Below are 9,735 nucleotides of genomic sequence, written 5' to 3'. Positions count from 1 at the left end.
CCATCTTATAGGCTTACCACTCCATCTTATAGGCTTACCACTCCATATTATAGGCTTACCACTCCATCTTATAGGCTTACCACTCCATCTTAAAGGCTTACCACTCCATCTTGTAGGCTTACCACTCCATCTTATAGGCTTACCACTCCATCTTGTAGGCTTACCACTCCATCTTATAGGCTTACCACTCCATCTTATAGGCTTACCACTCCATCTTATAGGCTTACCACTCCATCTTATAGGCTTACCACTCCATCTTATAGGCTTACCACTCCATTTTGTAGGCTTACCACTCCATCTTGTTTCCATTTCTAACCCTTATCTGATCCCACATTTATAACGACTGGGCAGACACCTGTCCTGAGTCACTGGGGAGGAGTGGGAAATGAATGTTTTGTAAGATTACAGACCAAAAGGCAAATGGAAAAGGAGCAAGTGATTAATAAGGAAAATAACAGTAGTCTAGCTGTAGTTATGGGGCATTAAAGTGTGAATCAAACAAACCGAGCCCTTCTTCCTCCAAGTTCAGCTTTGATCTCCCGCACATGAAGGTACAATTCTGTCATCATCTACCAGGCTGTAGGCCAGTCAGTATAGCGTCGCTGTGATGACTACACCTAGCGGAAACCTACCTTGCACCTATATTCTGATAAGCTCTGCTTTCGACTCCTCCCCCCTTTTCTGTACAGGACTGCAGGACAGGCAGTCACCAGAGACTGTACACACGACTCACACATGTGGTCGAGGCGAGCGAGGGAGCAGAGACAGTGGATCAGAGAAGTTGTGAACAGGTGAGGCTGCTGTACTTTTTTACCTTTCGTTTTATCTGTAGTATTAAACTTCACTACACTCTTTTCTTCTCTAACATGTATCGGACATGTATTATAATAATAAATAATTGCTCTTGTGTAGGCTAAACCTTTATCCTGATCTGTGTGTTTGCAGAATCAGTCTAATAAACGTGTGGCTAGAGTTATGTGCGTCTACATGCAGATGGACAGTAGGCACTAGCTTAAAGCACAACAAATAAAGTGATTCAGTTTACTGCAGATAATCAGATATTGTCAATCAGGATCTGTAGTGTTATCTCCTCATCTGTGGTCAAATATTATCCTAGAAGGAACTGGGAGAGGGAGGAAAATGATGGGAGAAATACTGTTACGCTCCAGCTCTCAATCCCTGGTCTAGTTGGCTGATATTTTAGTAAAGGGAACAGGGGAAATGTAGAAATTAAAGATTACATTTTTGGGGGGGAATTAGTTATGTGTATAATGACATTCGTTTAACCTTTTACTGCAGTGGGCTAAGTCATGGTCACACAGAGTGTTTCTTGATGGTCTTAAACAAAAATACTTTGAAACTAAAGTGTACACCTCACACACATGGTTATGGGTTTAAAACAAAGAAGACACCTGTACCATGTCAGATATAGAGATGTATTACATTTTAAGTTTGCATCCCAATATTACACTTTATATACATCACAGAAGACTGAAATATAACAAAACTGTTTGACTTAGATACACTGGATTTTCAAAAATATTTGTTAATAATCTTAATTCATTATGAAATTATGAAAAATATGAATAACATTCCACCCATGAGGCCACTAGAGGGCGCTTTTGGTCGTTGACTGCAGGAAGCTCCATTCACTGAAGAACACAAAGTATACACTGTTCAGTGTACATGTTCTATCTCTTGCCCATTGTCTGACTTTCTAATAGTTGTTGCCCTGTGCACACTAAAAGGGAAAGGGGATACCTAGTCAGTAGTACAACTGAATCCATTCAACTGAAATGTGTGTTCCGCATTTAACCCAAACCCTCTGAATCAGAGAGGAGGGCTGCCTTAATCCACGCCATCAGATACCAAGTACAACTGAATTCGCTCAACAGAAATGTGTGTTCTGCATTTAACCCAACCTGAAGCAAAGAGGTGTGGTGGGCTGCAATCGGCACCCAGGGAGCAGTTGTTGGGGGTTAACTGCCTTGGGGGTTAATTGCATAAGGGCAGAACGGCAAATTTCTACAGATTGGGGCATTCAAACCAGCGACCTTTTGGATGCTGGCCCAACGCTCTTAACCGCAAGGTTACCTGCCAAACCCTATAGCTTGTTATTGTGTTATTACTGCTTGACACTAGAGCAGATCTGTGCTGTGCTACCATTCCACTGACCACCGGGTCAGGGCCAACAGATTACTGACACCATTTCACACATTCCGCTGGGATTAGACAGGAGGTCAGAGACACCATTTCACACATTCCGCTGGGATTAGACAGGAGGCCAGAGACACCATTTCACACATTCCGCTGGGATTAGACAGGAGGTCAGAGACACCATTTCACACATTCCGCTGGGATTAGACAGGAGGTCAGAGACACCATTTCACACATTCCGCTGGGATTAGACAGGAGGTCAGAGACACCATTTCACACATTCCGCTGGGATTAGACAGGAGGTCAGAGACACCATTTCACACATTCCACTGGGATTAGACAGGAGGTCAGAGACACCATTTCACACATTCCACTGGGATTAGACAGGAGGTCAGAGACACCATTTCACACATTCCGCTGGGATTAGACAGGAGGTCAGAGACACCATTTCAATCACTTTCAATCGCAGTAATCAATCTCAGATTTATTAGTGAAATCCCAATGTATATGCCTACTGTGTCTGTGACATGACGCCTTAAGATGAAACATAGCCTATACCCTATATCAATCCTGCTGTGACGAGTTAGACAAAAGTGACCTATAGACTACTTCTTAGTTTGCTGTTCAGGCTGGTAGTTATATGCACAGGGCCCAATCTATGTCTAAAACACCGTCATGGATCTGTTAAGACATCTAAAAGGTCTATACATTAAGATTCCCATGGCCTCTGTCTGTGAGCTTGGTATAGGTTCAGTCAGCTCCTACTTGGCCTTTAGCTACACCTAATGGGTTAAAAAGATCCATGAGTCTGAGCCCTGAGCTGCCTTGGGAGGGCATCAGCCTCATCTCTCCACCCAGCCTGTCAGCTGCCTTGGGAGGGCATCAGCCTCATCTCTCCACCCAGTGTGTCAGCACCTGCTGCCTTTGCCTGTTCTACTCTGGGCCGATATTCATAAAACATCTCGGAGTAGGAGTGCTGATCTAGCATCTGTCCATATAATCTAAAAAGGCAAATCTGATCCTAAATCAACACTCCTGAGAGGCTTTGTGTATCCGGGCCTTGGTCTGAGGAGTGAGGTACGGTCGGGTGTGGAGAAGAGGGGCCCCTTCCAAAGCCCCAAAACAATAATGTATCTTTGATATTTTATATTCTCTCTGGGGGGGTTTTCAGACTCACACTCTTGATTGAAATCAGCGCCTTGTTTCGTCTTGACATGGGACTTATTAGTGATTCCCCATTCCCCATTCCACCTGGCTTCGGCTTACAGTATGATTCCTGACAGATGTTCAGCTACATTGTAAAGACATACTTGAAGGTCAGAGTGTAATGTGACTGAAGAACCCTGGGTCATCTAATGTGACTGAAGAACCCTGGGTCATCTAATGTGACTGAAGAACCCTGGGTCATCTAATGTGATCGAAGAACCCTGGGTCATCTAATGTGACTGAAGAACCCTGGGTCATCTAATGTGACTGAAGAACCCTGGGTCATCTAATGTGACTGAAGAACCCTGGGTCATCTAATGTGACTGAAGAACCCTGGGTCATCTAATGTGACTGAAGAACCCTGGGTCATATAATGTGACTGAAGAACCCTGGATCATCTAATGTGACTGAAGAACCCTGGGTCATCTAATGTGACTGAAGAACCCTGGGTCATCTAATGTGACTGAAGAACCCTGGGTCATCTAATGTGACCGAAGAACCCTGGGTCATCTAATGTGACTGAAGAACCCTGGGTGAAATAGTGTGATTAAAGTTGTCTGATTCACAGTTGAGGAGTAGTCTCTCTTTGTGTATTTCAAATGTATTTCTAATCAAAATACGGAAAGTGTAATCTTAACTCTTTGATAAAGTGATCTTCAGGAAATCCATTTAATTATCAGCAAAGTCACAAACCACCCACCCTCTGACGATCTGAGCTGATGCTAATGTTCGGGGAAATGCCTGATTGCATCTGAAATTTATCTCACTAATAACAGGAAACCATTTCAACTTGCGGTAGCACACAGAAATGTATCCTGTTCTCTCCTGTTATTCTCTCCTGTTCTTCTCTTCTGTTCTTCTCTTTTGTTCTTCTCTTCTGTTCTCTCCTGTTCTCCCCTGCTCTTCTCTAATGTTCTCTCCTGTTATTCTCTTCTGTTCTCTCCTGTTCTTATCTCCTGTTCTCTCCTGTTCTCTCCTGTTCTTCTCTCCTGTTCTCTCCTGTTCTCTCCTATTATTCTCCTGTTCTTCTCTCCTGTTCTTCCCTCCTGTTCTTCTCTCCTGTTCTCTCCTGTTCTTCTCTTCTGTTCTCTCCTGTTCTCTCCTATTATTCTCCTGTTCTCTCCTGTTCTTCTCTCCTGTTCTTCTCTCCTGTTCTTCTCTCCTGTTCTCTCCTGTTCTCTCCTGTTCTTCTCTCCTGTTCTTCTCTCCTGTTCTCTCCTGTTCGTCTCTCCTGTTCTCTCCTGTTCTCTCCTATTATTCTCCTGTTCTCTCCTGTTCTTCTATCCTGTTCTCTCCTGTTCTTATCTCCTGTTCTCTTCTGTTCTCTCCTGTTCTTCTCTCCTGTTCTTCTCTCCTGTTCTTCTCTCCTGTTCTTCTCTCCTGTTCTTCTCTCCTGTTCTTATCTCCTGTTCTCTCCTGTTCTTCTCTCCTGTTCTTCTCTTCTGTTCTCTCCTGTTCTTATCTCCTGTTCTCTCCTGTTCTCTTCTGTTCTCTCCTGTTCTTATCTCCTGTTCTCTCCTGTTCTCTCCTGTTCTTCTCTCCTGTTCTTATCTCCTGTTATCTCCTGTTATCTCCTGTTCTCTTCTGTTCTCTCCTGTTCTTATCTCCTGTTCTCTCCTGTTCTCTCCTGTTCTCTCCTGTTCTCTCCTGTTCTCTCCTATTATTCTCTCCTGTTCTCTCCAGTTCTTCTCTCTTGTTCTTTCCCATTCTTCTCTCCTGTTCTTCTCTCCTGCTCCAATTTCACTTCGGTACCGCTCAGCCATGAGCTCTGCCCATGCTCTGCCCAGCATTTTTGATTTCCTTCATCACTGTTCTTTTCATTCTGTTGTATGTATTTAGGTTACCCCACCACTAATACGCAGAGATGTTGAAATGAGTCGACCAAGAAATAGGTTGCAGCCTGTGTAATTGATGACAAGACAGCACATGAGCACATGCTGCAGCACCAGAGACATTTTGGTTTCTATCCAGGCTATTGTTAAACAAAAGGAGTCTAAGTTTGCTACAGTGCTAAAGTTATCTATCAACTGTAAAATGTGAGCGCAACAGAGCCAGTTACGACTGAAGTATCTGATCATTAATAGATTAGAGAAAAAGCTATTTGTTTTTTAACCACATAGCCTATCAGCTACAGTGAGGGGAAAAAAGTATTTGATCCCCTGCTGATTTTGTACGTTTGCCCACTTACAACGAAATTATCAGTCTATAATTTTAATGGTAGGTTTATTTGAACAGTGAGAGACAGAATAGCAACAAAAAATCCAGAAAAACGCATGTCAAAAATGTTATAAATTGATTTGCAATTTAATGAGGGAAATAAGTATTTGACCCCTCTGCAAAACATGACTTAGTACTTGGTGGCAAAACCCTTGTTGGCAATCACAGAGGTCAGACGTTTCTTGTAGTTGGCCACCAGGTTTGCACACATCTCAGGAGGGATTTTGTCCCACTCCTCTTTGCAGATATTTTCTAAGTCAGTAAGGTTTCGAGGCTGACGTTTGGCAACTCGAACCTTCAGCTCCCTCCACAGATTTTCTATGGGATTAAGGTCTGGAGACTGGCTAGGCCACTCTATGACCTTAATGTGCTTCTTCTTGAGCCACTCCTTTGTTGCCTTGGCTGTGTGTTTTGGGTCATTGTCATGCTGGAATACCCATCCACGACCCATTTTCAATGCCCTGGCTGAGGGAATGAGATTCTCACCCAAGATTTGACGGTACATGGCCCCGTCCATCGTCCCTTTGATGCGATGAAGTTGTCCTGTCCCCTTAGCAGAAAAACACCCCCAAAGCATAACGTTTCCACCTCTATGTTTGACGGTGGGGAGGGTGTTCTTGGGGTCATAGGCAACATTCCTCCTCCTCCAAAGACGGCGAGTTGAGTTAATGCCAAAGAGCTCCATTTTGGTCTCATCTGACCACAACACTTTCACCCAGTTCTCCTTTGAATCATTCAGATGTTCATTGGCAAACTTCAGACAGGCATGTATATGTGCTTTCTTGAGCAGGGGGACCTTGCGGGCGCTGCAGGATTTCAGTCCTTCACGGCGTAGTGTGTTACCAATTGTTTTCTTGGTGACTATGGTCCCAGCTGCCTTGAGATCATTGACAAGATCCTCCCGTGTAGTTCTGGGCTGATTCCTCACTGTTCTCATGATCATTGCAACTCCACGAGGTGAGATCTTGCATGGAGCCCCAGGCCGAGGGAGATTGACAGTTATTTTGTTTCTTCCATTTGCGAATAATCGCACCAACTGTCACCTTCTCACCAAGCTGCTTGGCGATGGTCTTGTAGCCCATTCCAGACTTGTGTAGGTCTACAATCTTGTCCCTGACATCCTTGGAGAGCTCTTTGGTCTTGGCCATGGTGGAGAGTTTGGAATCTGATTGATTGATTGCTTGCTTCTGTGGACAGGTGTCTTTTATAAAGGAGACAAACTGAGATTAGGAGCACTCCCTTTAAGAGTGTGCTCCTAACCTCAGCTCGTTACCTGTATAAAAGGGGGTCAAATACTTATTTCCCTCATTAAAATGCAAATCAATTTATAACATATTTGACATGTGTTTTTCTGGATTTTTTGTTCTTATTCTGTCTCTCACTGTTCAAATAAACCTACCATTAAAATTATAGACTGATAATTTGTTTGTCAGTGGGCAAACGTACAAAATCAGCAGGGGATCAAATACTTTTTTCCCTTACTGTAGGTACACTACATGGCCAAAAGTATGTGGACACCTGCTAGTCAAACATCTAATTCCAAAATCATGGGCATTAACATGGAGTTGGTCCCCGCTTTGCTGTTATAAAGCCTCCACCCTTCTGGGAAGGCTTTCCACTAGATGTTGGAACATTGCTGTGGGGATTTGCTTTCATTCAGCAACAAGAGCATTAGTGAGGTCGGGCACTGATGTTGGGCGATTAGGCCTGGCTCACAGTCAGCGTTCCACTTCATCCCAAAGGTGGCCGATGGGGTTGAGGTCAGGGCTCTGTGCAGGCCAGTCAAGTTCTTCCACACCAATATCTCAACAAACCATTTCTGTATAGACCTCACTTTGTACATAGTGGTATTGTCATGCTGAAACAGGAAAGGGCCTGTTGCCACAAAGTTTAAAGCACAGAATTGTGTAGAATGTAGCGTTAACCTCCCTGGGCAAGGTGGGACGTTTGCGTGGCGCGAAATACAAATACCTCAAAAATGCTATAACTTCAATTTCTCAAACATATGACTATTTTACACCATTTTAAAGACAAGACTCTCGTTAATCTAACCACATTGTCCGATTTCAAAAAGGCTTTACAGCGAAAGCAAAACATTAGATTATGTCAGGAGAGTACCCTGCCAAAAATAATCACACAGCCATTTTCAAAGCAAGCATATATGTCACAAAAACCAAAACCACAGCTAAATGCAGCACTAACCTTTGATGATCTTCATCAGATGACACTCCTAGGACATTATGTTATACAATACATGCATGTTTTGTTCAATCAAGTTCATATTTATATCAAAAACCAGCTTTTTACATTAGCATGTGATGTTCAGAACTAGCATACCCACCGCAAACTTCCGGTGAATTTACTAAATTACTCACGATTAACGTTTACAAAATACATAACAATTATTTTAAGAATTATAGATACAGAACTCCTTTATGCAATCGCGGTGTCAGATTTTAAAATAGCTTTTCGGTGAAAGCACATTTTGCAATATTCTGAGTACATTTTGCAATATTCTGAGTCCATCACGGCTAGCTAATTTGACACCCACCAAGTTTGGCCCTCACCAAACTCAGATTTACTATAAGAAAAATTGGATTACCTTTGCTGTTCTTCGTCAGAATGCACTCCCAGGACTTCTACTTCAACAACAAATGTTGTTTTGGTTCCAAATAATCCATAGTTATATTCAAATAGCTCCGTTTTGTTCGTGCGTTCAGGTCAGTATCCGAAGGGTGACGCGCGAGCCCATTTCGTGACAAAAAAATTCAAAATATTTCATTACCGTACTTCGAAGCATGTCAAACGCTGTTTAAAATCTATTTTTATGCTATTTTTCTCGTAAAATAGCGATAATATTCCAACCGGGCGACGTTGTATTCATTCAAAGGCTGAAAGAAAAAAATGGAGAATTCACATGAACACGCATCTCCAGTGTCACTGTTCCCAGCCTGACCACTCACAAAATCTCCTGCTGTTTTTCGCCCAGAGACAGGAGAGACGTCATTCCACTTTCTGGTGCCTTCTGAGAGCCAATGGAAGCCTTAGAAAATGTCACGTTACAGCAGAGATGCTGTATTTTTGATAGAGATGCCACAGAAGGAGAACAAATTGTCAGACAGGGCACTTCCTATATGGAATCTTCTCAGGTTTTGGCCTGCCATATGAGTTCTGTTATATTCACAGACACCATTCAAACAGTTTTAGAAACTTAAGAGTGTTTTCTATCCAAATCTACTAATTATATGCATATTCTCGTTTCTGGGCAAGAGCAGTAACCAGTTGAAATCGGGTATGTTTTTTATCCGGCCGTGCAAATACTGCCCCCTAGCCCCAACAGGTTAACCTAAAACTGTTTGAATGGTGTCTGTGAGTATAACAGAACTCATATGGCAGGCCAAAACCTGAGAAGATTCCATACAGGAAGTGCCCTGTCTGACAATTTGTTGTCCTTCTGTTGCATCTCTATCGAAAATACAGCATCTCTGCTGTAACATGACACTTTCTAAGGCTTCCATTGGCTCTCTAAAGCTGCCAGAAAGTGGAATGGGGTGTCTGCTGTCTCTGGGCAAAGTACAGCAGCAGAGTTTGTCAGTGGTCAGCCTGGGGACAGTGAGACTGAGATGCGCGTTCACGAGACTTCTCCATTTTTTTTCTTTCAGCCTTTGAATGAATACAACGTTGCCCGGTTGGAATATTATCGCTATTTTACGAGAAAAATAGCATAGAAATTGATTTTAAACAGCGTTTGACATGCTTCTAAGTACGATAATGGAATATTTTGAATTTTTTTGTCACAAAATGCGCTCGCGCGTTACCCTTTGGATAGTGACCTGAACGCACAAACAAAACAGAGGTATTTGGATATAACTATGGATTATTTGGAACCAAAACAACATTTGTTGTTGAAGTAGAAGTCCTGGGAGTGCATTCTGACGAAGAACAGCAAAGGTAATCCAATTTTTCTAATAGTAATTCTGAGTTTAGTGAGCCCCAAACTTGGTGGGTGTCAAATTAGCTAGCCTGTGATGGCCGAGCTATGTACTCAGAATATTGCAAAATGTGCTTTCGCCGAAAAGCTATTTTAAAATCTGACACAGCGTTTGCATAAAGGAGTTCTGTATCTATAATTCTTAAAATAATTGTTATGTATTT

General features: G+C 42.7%; 1 protein-coding gene across 1 annotated transcript in view; it reads left to right on the top strand.

The window, feature by feature from the left end:
- The first annotated feature begins 695 nt into the window (after window positions 1-695).
- The window catches only part of LOC115168598 (laminin subunit beta-2), an 88,357-nt gene continuing 79,317 nt past the window's right edge, over window positions 696-9,735 (top strand). Inside the window, exon 1 of the mRNA XM_029724020.1 lies at window positions 696-791. The gene's annotated coding sequence lies outside the window, so the exon portion shown is untranslated. The remainder of the gene's footprint in view (window positions 792-9,735) is intronic.

The sequence above is a fragment of the Salmo trutta genome, chromosome 30, assembly GCF_901001165.1.
Source record: "Salmo trutta chromosome 30, fSalTru1.1, whole genome shotgun sequence".
Lineage (NCBI taxonomy): Eukaryota > Metazoa > Chordata > Actinopteri > Salmoniformes > Salmonidae > Salmo > Salmo trutta.
This window is presented reverse-complemented; position numbering and strand designations above follow the sequence as displayed.